The 11,896-nt window shown below is 42.9% G+C and overlaps 1 long non-coding RNA gene across 2 annotated transcripts in view; it reads right to left on the bottom strand.

The window, feature by feature from the left end:
• Window positions 1-3,258: 3,258 nt before the first annotated feature.
• LOC109455012 (uncharacterized) overlaps window positions 3,259-11,896 on the bottom strand; it is a 46,118-nt gene continuing 37,480 nt past the window's right edge. The window contains exon 5 of one of the 2 annotated variants that reach the window (XR_012493418.2): window positions 3,259-3,793. This is a non-coding gene — a long non-coding RNA (uncharacterized LOC109455012). Of the gene's footprint in view, window positions 3,794-7,412; window positions 8,884-11,896 lie in introns of those variants that run through there. The other variant, XR_012493417.2, reaches the window with a different exon arrangement.

The following is an 11,896-nucleotide window of genomic DNA, read 5'->3' as shown; positions in this document are numbered from 1 at the left end:
TGGTGTTTCCTCTATGTCCAGCCAGACTCAGCCTTCCCCCTGCCTCCTCCTCGCTGGGCACGTCTATGCCCATGAGGCTTTAATAAGGGACACGATGCTGTCCTTTAGCCTCAATCCCAAAGGTAGCAGGTCTGAGAGAGGGCTGCACTGATGCAAATGGCTTAAATAAGACACATGCTGGCCCCCAGGAAGATGGAAGGCTTCCATGAGTCATGGAGTCCAGTGTTCAATTTGACTAAAGCTGGACCAGATGACCAGGGAACAGACAATCATGGGGGCCTGATAATAGAGAGACCGGTTAGGAGCTCAGTTTAACAATTCAAAACTTAGTATGTCTCCAAAATGGTCAACAACACTTAGTGGAAAGCATGAATAATATTCTACTTCCTCTATCCTCAGCTCTTCATATGCCCTCCAAAGCAAGACACTCTTCAGTCTCAGGCTTGGGAGTGGATTTTATTAAACTGATGCCGCTGATGTCTTGAAACAATGTTTTTGTGCTTTTGTTTTAGAGAATTTCTAACACACAAAAGTAATTATCAAAAAACTATAATGAAGTTCCAGAACCCATCACCCAGCTTCAACCACTGGCCCTTGGCCAATCCTGCCACATTCACGCCCACATCCTCCAGCACCCCTACCAGATGTCATAGTATTTCATCCAAAAATATTCCCATATGTATCTGTAAAACAGTGGTTCTCAGCGGCGGGTGAAGCTGTCTACCCTCTCTCACCCCCATCCCAGGGATATTTACCAATGTCTGGAGACCTGTTTGGTTGTCACAACTAAGAAAGGGGTAATGTCATCAGGTGTAGAGGCCAGGGATGCTGCTCAACACCCTCCAATGCAAGGAGAACACCCCTCCAGCCCAACAAAGAAGGACCCCAAAATGTTGAGATTGAGAAATACTGTTTTAAAAAGTAAAGCCTTTTTAAAAACATAAACACAATGCCATTATCATACCTAAAAGTAATTACTATTATATTTAGTAAAGCATGCGGTGCCTAGAACAACAGTTGGGCCTTTCATGCTTTGGGTTTTTATCGTAAAAAGATCTCCAGTAGGAGATCTCAAGGAGGGTCCTGAAATCAAGGAAAAATAGCTAAATCTTCATTCCAGTGATTAATACTGTGTTTCCCCTGAAAATAAGACCTAACCGGAAAAAAGTCCTAGCATGATTTTTCAGGATGACATCCCCTGAACATATGCCCTAATGCGTCTTTTGGAACAAAAATTAATATAAGACCTGGTCTTATTTTTGGGGAAACACGGTATGGAACTCTTGAGGAAGCAAGTGGGAATGGAGAGGTTAGTGTTTGGATAGGGAGAGGGCTTAAAAAAAAAAAAAGTATGTCAAAAGAAGTAAACACAAGGCACAGCCGATGGCTCAGTGGGTTAGAGCGCGACAAGGTCGTCAGTTCAATTCCCGCATGGGATGGAGGGCTGCGCCCCCTGCAACTAAGATTGAAAAACGGCGACTGGACTTGGAGCTGAGCTGCACCCTCCACAACTAGATTGAAGGACAATGACTTGGAGCTGATGAGCCCTGGAGAAACACACTATTTGCCAATATTCCCCAATAAAATTTTTTTTAAAAAAACACAGTAACAACATATGCCAAGGGGTGGAGGTTAGATGAGGTTACAAGGAGTTAATATGCTGCTTTTAAGGAGGTACCAATAACGAGAATCATAAATAAATTATAATGTCATTCCAGAAACAGAAGCGGAGACCTCACAGTGGTAATCAGTTCTCATTTCTCGTTTTGTTTGTTTGGGTTTTTTTGGTGTTTTTTTTTTGCTATGAGGTATTGAACTCTCTATTTAGGAACCATTGTGTGGGTCATGTAGGAGATTTCCCAAGGGGAAAGCCAAAGGGTGTCAGATAATTCCCTCTCACAGAGTTCTCTGCAACTGAGACTTGAGCAGATGAGCTAGGCTCAGCTAATCAGAAAGGCGCACCTAGGACTTTGAGTCTTGAGGGAGGCGGGCATAAGATACGCTTCGTGGCAGTGGTGGACTCAGGAGCCGAAAGGTTGGTGGAGGCCTAGGAGGCCTGGTGCCAGCATGAGGCCCTAACCAGAGCACAACATGATCTTGGCCTTGTCTTTGGCCACCAGGCCACTGTTGGTTCTCCTTTATGTTCTGAGCCTGATCTCTCACTGTTCTGATGATTATATAAACTACCCTGCCCTAATTAATTCCTTTTTTCCTTGCCTTATCCAGAGTTGGAGTCTATATTTTATAAATGACAATTCTGATGGCCTGTGTCATTATAGAAAGACCATCCATGGGACACTTAGAATGGCCTGAGTTCTAAGAAATAATAAATAATTTAGGGCAAAGGCTTGCATGGCTATTTGTAATACTAGTAACGAGGCTTATTATCCTACTGTGTATCCCCAAAAATAAGACCAGGTCTTATATTAATTTTTGCTCCAAAAGACGCATTAGGGCGTCTTTTCAGGGAATGTCTTCTTTTTTCATGTACAACAATCTACATTTATTCAAATACAGTCATGTCGTCTTCTTCTGGAACATCGTCATAACCTACTAAATGCGTCCATCTGGCTGACTATCTTAACTAGGGCTTATTTTCGGGGTAGGTCTTATTTTTGGGGAAACATGGTACATCTACATGCCAAATAAGCAAATTAACAACAGTTTTCTAAATAGCAATCTTAAGCATTTATCTTGGCTTCTCTGTGTTCCCAAAATCATCAAGCCCCATCTTCACACTCAAAGTTCAGTGTATATGTGAAGAGCGTTCCATAACCAAGGATGGGGATAAAATCTAGTATAATCATAGCACGCATTTGCCACTGAGTGCTATAAAGACAAAATGTCTGCTAATCGGCTCAGAGATTATAGAAGAGAGCGAGCACAGGCTCTATTCTAAACACTTCCAGTGACACCTCTCTTAACACAGGTGCCTGACCTTCCTAAACATTAGGATTGGCATTCATTCATGTCAACACGGAACATGCAACAGATCACAAGATTTTAAAATACACTCTAACTGATCCAGGTTTTCTTTTCTAGGAATTTGCACAAATGAACAAAGATATAAAAACACCATGTTTATACCAGCAGAGGAAAAAAGCTATAATCAACATAAATAGCCATAGGAGGGAAATGGTTAAAATATACTACCTCCATACAATGGACTATTGTGCAACCATGAAATAAGGCAAATGTAAAAAAGCACAAGGACACCCAAGTTTCACCACCAGGTTAAATAGAAGACAAGTGCAAATGTCCAGTATTATCCTATTTATTTGAAAACAAAGAAATATCCGTTGGTACGCTTCTATTCACAAGGTCGCTGAGGAGGAAATCAACTGATGTCAATTACATACTTATAAGTGGAGTAAAACACGTTCTGAAATATTCTGAGGAATGAGACTGAGAAATAGCGAACTGTTGTTTCTTTATCCTGAGTCCATAAAAAGAAATGATCAAAAATGCTATGACTGTACTAAATAGAAAACACTGATTTGAGTCAATGGATTACTCAGGAAACCCTTCCAAATTAGTAATTATTACTTACAATTAGTGTGATGAATGGGTTATGCTGACTTGGAGCAATACGGATTTAAAGTGCCTTATAATTCTGATTGTATGCGACTAAGCCATAACCTCTTGGTTGGTATGATGTTTTCCGATTATCTCAGTAATTGCTATGGTAAATACTAACAGCCAAAGATCATCTGTGTCTCAGTTCCTTTGGTGTTGATGAGCTTGCCTGGGTTCAAAGTTCATGTGTGTTCATGAATCCTGACCCACCTGAAATCTGAAAAGAATAAAGTAGTGATTCAGAAATGGTTCAATACTAAACACTAATTAAATAACTAGCAATCAATTATTTTAAAGCACAACAAGGACAGCAAACTTCTATGAACAAAGCACCTTTAAAAAGAAAATGTTTCTGGGATGGCCTTAGGTAAATATAGAAAAATCTTCTTAATTAAAATGGCTTTGGGGGGCCAATAAATGATTACCCACATTCTGGTTAATAGATAGTCAGCAAGCTAGGAGGAGATGATCACCATAACCATGGCAGTCGCTCCATTTCAGCTCATGGATTTTCAGATTATGTCACCAGGTCGCAGAATTAGCTGATCCTCTGAATGCAGTATGAAGGTTGTATGCCTTTACCTTAAGTTAAGATGACTGCCCTCCCCTGAGTCCCCCTGTGTGACATCCCGGGCCCCAGCTCTAGTTTCTGAGGCATACAGATCTTGATAGTCAACCTAGATAGACAGCGATGACCAGGCCCAAGAAAAAGCTTCTCTCATAGGAGACTCAGGAGTACAAATTACTGACATGCCATGGAGCCCGGAAAAGTCATCTTGGCTCAGAGGCAGTAGTACTCAAATCCTCTACGGATATTTGTCCATATCTGTGGATATTTGTTCATGTCTCCCAAATTTAAATTCAGATAATGTGGTCGCTATATCCAAAATGGTTCCAAAGGGAAACCTTTAAGGCACTCCAGGTCTAAAGCCTCCATATCCAGAAACTCTTACCTTCTTCAAGACTCTAACTTTCAATTGTGGTGGCCAGAAGTCAAACCATTCAAGTCTATGGTGAGTGCATGGATCTGGACCCAAAGCTCAGGACAGTGGGTCAATTTCATAGTGTCTTCAGCAGTTTGAATTCACATAAAGTAATCTTGGGAGGCCCTCTAGTCAGCAAGTTTTGCAGTCCTTCCATGGTCGCCATCTACATGTTATATACTGAAAGATGTCATCAAAATCTACCGTGCCCCTCTGAGTTGGCCCAGCAGGCCCACCCCAGAAAAAACTATCCCTCGTGGACATTATTTGGAAGAATTTTCAACCATACCAAAGCTGAAGCTGCGAGTGTAAGTGGCAATGACATGCTTGATAGTCTGGAAGTGTGGCTTTGGCCGTGGAGCTGAATTACAGGGGCTACACAGTCCCCTGCCATAAATTTCAAATCAGTGTGGGGGATGTGTAGGGATGAAGAGGGAGGAAGAGGGTCGGGGAAATAGATTATAGCGCAGGTAATAGGCACCTTTTCATGTTTAAATGGGGTGAATGGGAGGACTTTTGATGCCAAGATAAATAAATATTAATTGAAAAATCAGTACAAATATTTTTCCTTTCTTACAGCTATTGTTCTACCATCTTTGTGTCCAATTACAAACTCAAAAAACACCCTAGTGTAGCACATTGTTTCTAATTTCTCTCTAATTAGTTGCTTGGATCAACAAAGAGGAAATTGAAAAGTTTAATTTAATTTTCAGCAGGAATCTTAATAGCATAACAAAAAAAGAACAGAGGTGGGGAGCAGAGAGAAGAACATCATGGCAAGGATGCTTTGGCCTCGTAGCATCAAACAAGCCAGCACACAAAGGCACTTGGAGCTGGTCTGGCTCTGGCAAACAGTCATTTTTGTCTTTGAAGCTCTCAGTGACATTGTTGAAATACACAGGAAACTGTGATCTTGATTTTCTGGCAACTTCACCCTTTCTTGTGAACTGCTAACCTGACCATAGGCTGTTAACGTTGATTCTCACTAAAGAATGGAGGCAGAAACAAAAATATTGCCTTTTCACTTAAATCTCCATGTTTTCAGAAACAGCTATGCAGCTAAGTCACTTTTGCTCGTTAATGGGCCCAAGAAACCTTCCAGAAAAGAGGCCCATACAGAGGATGGAGGTACGGTTTGCTTTAGTTTGGGTTTGTGCCTAGAATGGGGAGGAGAATTCACCTTGATAAGAGTGATGAGGGCTATGCTAGATAATTAGTCATTCCAGGAAGCTGATCGGTTACCAATAGACCAGGGCATCTCAGTCTCGGCACTACTGACATTTGGGGCCAGAGAATCCTTTGAGGTGGGGGCTGCCCTGTGCACTGTAGGATGTTTAGCAACATCCCTGGCCTCTACGTTCTAGCTGCCCCCACTCCCAAATATGACAATCAAAACAGCCTCCAGACACTGCCAACTGTCCCCTCCGGGGCAAAATCTGCTCCAATTGAGAACCACTGACTTGGGTATAAGCCTTTGCCCTGGAGACCTGCTAGATTTTCCTGAGAATCAAATGAAAGACTAAGTGAAAGTGACACCAACTGGTAACCCCTACAAGACCCAACCCAGGGCTTCTCAGTGCTGTCTGCACATTTCTACCACTGGGGAGATTTTAATGTCCTGAGGCCCAGGCCACATCCCAGCACAGTTCATCAGGAACTCAGTGAGTAGGATGGAGGCAGTAGAGTGCTTTGGGATTCCCCCAGTGATTCCAGGGGATGCCAGGCTGGGGAACCTCTGCTCTAAGCAGATGTGTGATTCTCAGGACTGGGCAGGTTGACTTTGCCCTTTGATGGGAAGGCCTGAGCCTAGGTCTCTACGTGTATACACAGCATTCAAACACACACAGACAAAAGCAGCATTTGCTGACGGGCCAGCTGTGGCAATGAGTGCTGGAGAAACAAAGTTGACCAAAGACACTGCTCCTGGTCTCCAAGGAGTTATAATCTAGTTAGAGAGACTCCTGGAAACCCCACTGAGAAGTCCCTGATAGTTTGTACAGAAGGGAGCACAGAAGAGGGACATTAATGGGGGGGTGGGGTGTAAATGAGAGACGGCTTTCTGAAAGAGATGAATGCTTGCATTTATACTTAAATAGCCAGAGCCTAAAATGTACTGCTGCATTTGAGCAAAAACTTTTGCCAAGAGTCTAAGAATTGGAGAAAATGCTGAAATGTAAATGAATGTGAAGCACTCAAACATCTAGAGGATTATTAGCAGGGAAACCTCCATTTCCTGCACTCCCAGACCCATTTGATAAATTAGCAATGTTTGGCCGTCAGGCGACAGAGTACTGATGTCCCAGTCTTCAGCCCAATAGTCACATCTTAGATTTCTTGTAGACATTTTCAAAATGAGTGGTAGATATTTTTTTCTTAACATTTTATTATTAAAAATTTTGGGTCGGTCTGGTGGCTCAGGCGGTTGGAGCTCCGTGCTCCTAATGCCAAAGGCTGCCAGTTCGATTCCCCACATGGGCCAGTGGGCTCTCAACCACAAGGCTGCTGGTTCGATTCCTCGACTCCCGCAAGGGATGTTGAGCTGCGCCCCCTGCAACTAAGATTGAACATGGCACCTTGAGCTGAGCTGCCACTGAGCTCCCAGATGGCTCAGTTGGTTGGAGCGCATCCTCTCAACCACAAGGTTGCCGGTTCAACTCTCTCAAGGGATGGTGGGCTGCGCCCCCTGCAACTAACAATGGCAACTAGACCTGGAGCTGAGCTGTGCCCTCCACAACTAAGATTGAAAGGACAACAACTTGACTTGGAAGAAGTCCTGGAAGTAAACACTGCTCCCCAATGGAGTCCTGTTCCCCTTCCCCAATAAAATCTTAAAAAAAAAAATCAAACATCATGCAAAGTGGAAAGAATTTTATAGAGACCCCTCATGTTCCCACGACTTAGATTTCACCATTGACATTTTGCTGTACTTGTTTATCCATCCATCTGGCTGTCCCTCTGTCTACTGCTCTGTGTGGTACATTTCTCTGAGTCAGTTCTCAATGAGAGCAATAAAAGAGGGAACATTTAAAAACACATTCCTACATTTGGTAGTAAGCATTATTATTACTTGTTAGCCAATTCACCTAACTGGAGGTGGAGTAGGTGTTGGGTGGGAGGGGTCAGGCCTTAAATTATTAGAAACCAAATCTCTAAATTACTGTATTTTATTAACTCTTGAGAAATAGCCTTTAAATTTGCTTAAACATTACCTGCGGTCTTTGCAGATATCCTCTAGTGGAAAAAAAAAGAATGAAGTGACCACGTTCATCCTAAATGCATTGGTTAGCTCACAAAACCCATGTGAAAAATGCATTTTCAAGTCTTTCTGCTTCCTCAATCCAGAGTTGCCTCAAATAGACTTCTTCCCGTTACAAAGGCTTAAAAATTTGCATATTGAGTTGTTTCTTTCTGAGAGACGTCTCACAAATACTCCAGCTGGGAAAGGAGATAAATTGCCCCAGCCGAAAGTTTAGAAGCAGCATTTCTTCGGGGTTTTGAAACTTGGACACTTGGTGTTCAGAAAAGAATGCCTTGTGCCTGTTTAACACTGCAGAATCCTTTTCGGTTTGTTTCTAGGTGGTTGTGCCAAATCAGTAACTCTGTAATCCTCATCTGTCTCCACCTGACAGCTCATCCTGCTTTGTGATGGAGAATTGTGCCTTGATTTGACATTCTTTTAAAGAAAAAAAAACGAGACAGCATTAAATTCTGAGCTGAATACGGCTAGTTGGTGTGTGTGTTTTTCCGATTACAGAACAGGCCTGGAATAGTGTTTTCAGCTGAACTCCTTGATGAGGCATTTGTAAATTGCATTTATCCAGATGGATATAAAGGAGTATGACTGGGTGCACAAAGCACTCAGCAAGATTTGTCTTCTTTCTTAACTGTTTCACATCTTAAACTGTTTCCCTTAAGAGGGAAACCTGAGGCAATTATGGCTTCAAATTGCCCAAGATGTCTCATTGGCTAATTTGGGGACCAAGTGGATGGTGGGGAAATGGGGACAGCTGGTGGTGTTCAGTGTCAGGAATTAGGAATTCCCTTCAGGTTACTGAGAACTCCTGAATATAAAGGTGGGCTGACTTGTCGGGGGAAGATGGCTTCTAACGCAGCAATGGCAATGAATGATCCTGTTGACACAAATCTTGCCATTAAAGGTGGGCGGTTGAGCTTCAAGTCGGAGCCATGCTTTCCAGGGTGCAGCTGTGTCTGTGCCTAAGGCAGGGGCCCATGCTGGGGTGGGGGAGTTGTCTGGGGTGAGCAAGGGAGCCAGAGCTCCTAGAGCAGACAGCGAGGAAGCAGGCACAGGGGCAGTCTTGGGTACCTACAAGGAGATGGAGAAATAGCTATAGACACGATCCCGTCTGATCTCTGAGCGATCTCTCATCCCTCATGTTTCCAAGCCCACCATTTTACGCAGAACAGACACTTTGCCCAGTAGAGTATGAAAGGCCTGCATAGATTCAAATCCATCCTTAGTATTGCTGGTCTAGAAGGTGGAAAAGGATCTTAAGGCATTTCCTAGCAGAGGAAATGGGGCTACGTCTGTAACTAAGGGACCTCAGGTTGGCTGTTCTGCCTGCATGATGCAGCACATGGGGCATTGTTGGCTGCCAGAGCCACTTGGCTGTGCTCTGTGGGCTCCAGCACAGGGGTGGGCCAGGGCTCAGCACCTGTGGGAGGAGGGCCTGCACAGTGGAAGAGCAGGTGAAGGAGCTGCGCAAAAGGAGATGGGCCACCAAAAGGGGGTGCTTTGGGTGTCCCTGATTGTGGTTTTCTGTCCTTTGTTTCTTCCTGAAGTAATGCAGTTCATATAATGGTGAACTTAGCACCAGGGTGAGGCAAACCCACGTCACAGAAAGACACAGGGCAGGTCTCCCAGAACATTCTAGCTCCAAGACCCTACAAGCCATTTGTTGGGCAAGTCTTTAACTTTGTAGCTTCACTGGACCCTCCTCCTTGGTACGCAAGCCCAAGCAAAATGTGTGAATCTTTTCTAAAAGTAGAGAATTTCTAAAAGTGGATGTTGTGGCTGTTTGCTCGCGGGTCGTGAAGGAAGTCACGAGTCAGGCAGAAACAATCCCTCCGTCTTAACAGTGGAGAAGTAATGTATCCTTAAAGATACCTTAAAGCAACCAGGACCTGAAGCCGGTGATTATTTTCATTCATCCTATTGTCATGGTGAACACCCTCGGCCTTCATAATATTTTGACCCCTACTTTAATGAACTCGGATGTCTAGAAATTGTTGCCTGTGACACATCTCAATCCTGTGTAAAGAAAGCCATGTAACATGCAAAACACACCACACAGAGCAAACTGGAAATGAGAAAGGGTGAAGAAGCAGAAAAGGGAGAAAACAAATAAACAACGCTTGGGAGAGACTGGAGAACTATTGAATAAGTATAATAAAATGCATAGTAACCTCAAGAAGGGAAATTCAGAAGTTGCTGAATTCATTCATTCAGTAATCTCAGTACAGGCTGAGAGTGGAGCAGAGTTCAAAGTGCTGGTGAATAAAATGATTCAGACCCCAGAATGCCAAGAATGATATTTGATGTAAACCAAAACTGTAGGAACGATCAAAATTAACTGATCCTGACCATCAAATGTATGCTCACAAAGGAAAAAATGGAAATCTTGACTTTAATACTGTTTTAACTACAGGAGCATAATTCATCAAGAATATTCATAAGGGACAAAACAAAATATTATGTTGATCTGCTTAAGGAATCTTTTCCGTTACCATCAAAGTTAAACAGCTGTATTGTCTCCATCTGTTCTCTTCTTGTTTCCTAATTCCTCTTACACACATTATTTATATTCCATGCTTACAATCAAGCTCACAAACTTGTTGCAACGATGTTGCTAACTTTTTTTATATATATCAGAGGGATTATTCATTATGAATTTGTACCAACTGGACAGTTAACAAAGTTTACTATTTGGAAGTGCTGAAAAGGCTGCGTGAAAAAGTTAGTCGAAAACGACCTGAACTTTTCGCCAACAATTCATGGCTCTTGCATCACTACAATGTACCAGCTCACACAGCACTGTCTGTGAGGGAGTTTTCAGCCAGTAAACAAATAACTGCATTGGAACACCCTCCCTACTCACCTGATCTGACCCCCAATGACTTCTTTCTTTACCCAAAGATAAAGGAAATATTGAAAGGGAGATATTTGAATGACATTCAGGACATCAAGTGTAATATGACAACAACTCTGATGGCCATTCCAGAAAAAGAGTTCCAAAATTGCTTTGAAGGGTGGACTAGGTGCTGGCGTGGGTGCATAGCTTCCCAAGGGGAGTACTTCAAAAGTGATGGTAGTGATTGATATTCAGCAATGAGGTATATAGCACTTTTTCTAGGATCAATTCGTGAACTTAATTGTTAGATCGCGTATGTTTACTTACTATGGACGTTAAGAAAGACATCACCATTTATTCTTTCAGCTTATTGTGTGAGAAACAGTTTGCAATAACAAATCCTTGAGCTTTGAAAACCAGCTATGATTAGTTTAAGAGCTCTTGGTCCCACTTGATTTCAGCCTGTGCTGATTTTCCAAGTTACTGGGGCTTCTATTTCCATTGTAAATGAAGATGCTTCTCTCTGATGATTATTAGGGCTGAGTGGTTTTGCTCTGCACTTTCCCTGGAGGACCCTGTCTTTTCTTTGGCTCACCTTCTGTTGCCTTTCCTTATTTGTAGATCACTGAGGGAGGTGAGTTTCCTTTGAATGTCATTAACACTTTGTAATTAGCCAGGAAGCCAATGAGAATACCAAATGTCCCTTTCCTATCACGGGGCCAGCCCTGCTTTGTTTTTCAATCCTGAACCCCAAGCAGAGACTGGCGAAGAGTGATTCATTTCATTGGGAAGTGAAATTTACACGGCACTATCACAAGCTCTTGACCTGCCCTGCTCAGGACCCAGCAAGCTGTTTTTTCCAATTGCCATAGTTAATGCCTTCGTGCTGCATGCATAGACTTTCAGTCCTTAGCTTCCTCCTCAACACACAAACAATCAAAAGGACTGTCTGTGCCTTCCCTTAGTGACAATAATGCTACTGAGAGGGAAAGCACAAAACACCCAGGACTCTGGCATCAAACTTTTTTTTACGTCAGGTTGTGAAGTATCATTCACATATAGTAAAACTCACCAGGCCTAGTATTTGGAATTGCACTTTTCTATAATCCGTGGAGGAAATTGCACCACGTTCAGAGTCAGGAAACCTGGACCCTGTTCCCATCCCCTGCCCCCCACTGTCACATAATAGCTCTGAACTCTGCCTCGCCTCTTCTGTAAAATGTAAGAGTTGAACTAGGTGACGGTAAG

This window comes from Rhinolophus sinicus, chromosome 18 (genome assembly GCF_057876585.1).
Source record: "Rhinolophus sinicus isolate RSI-liver-muscle chromosome 18, RSI-T2T, whole genome shotgun sequence".
NCBI lineage: Eukaryota > Metazoa > Chordata > Mammalia > Chiroptera > Rhinolophidae > Rhinolophus > Rhinolophus sinicus.
The sequence above is the reverse complement of the archived record's forward strand: the minus strand, read 5'-3'. Positions and strand labels throughout refer to the sequence as shown.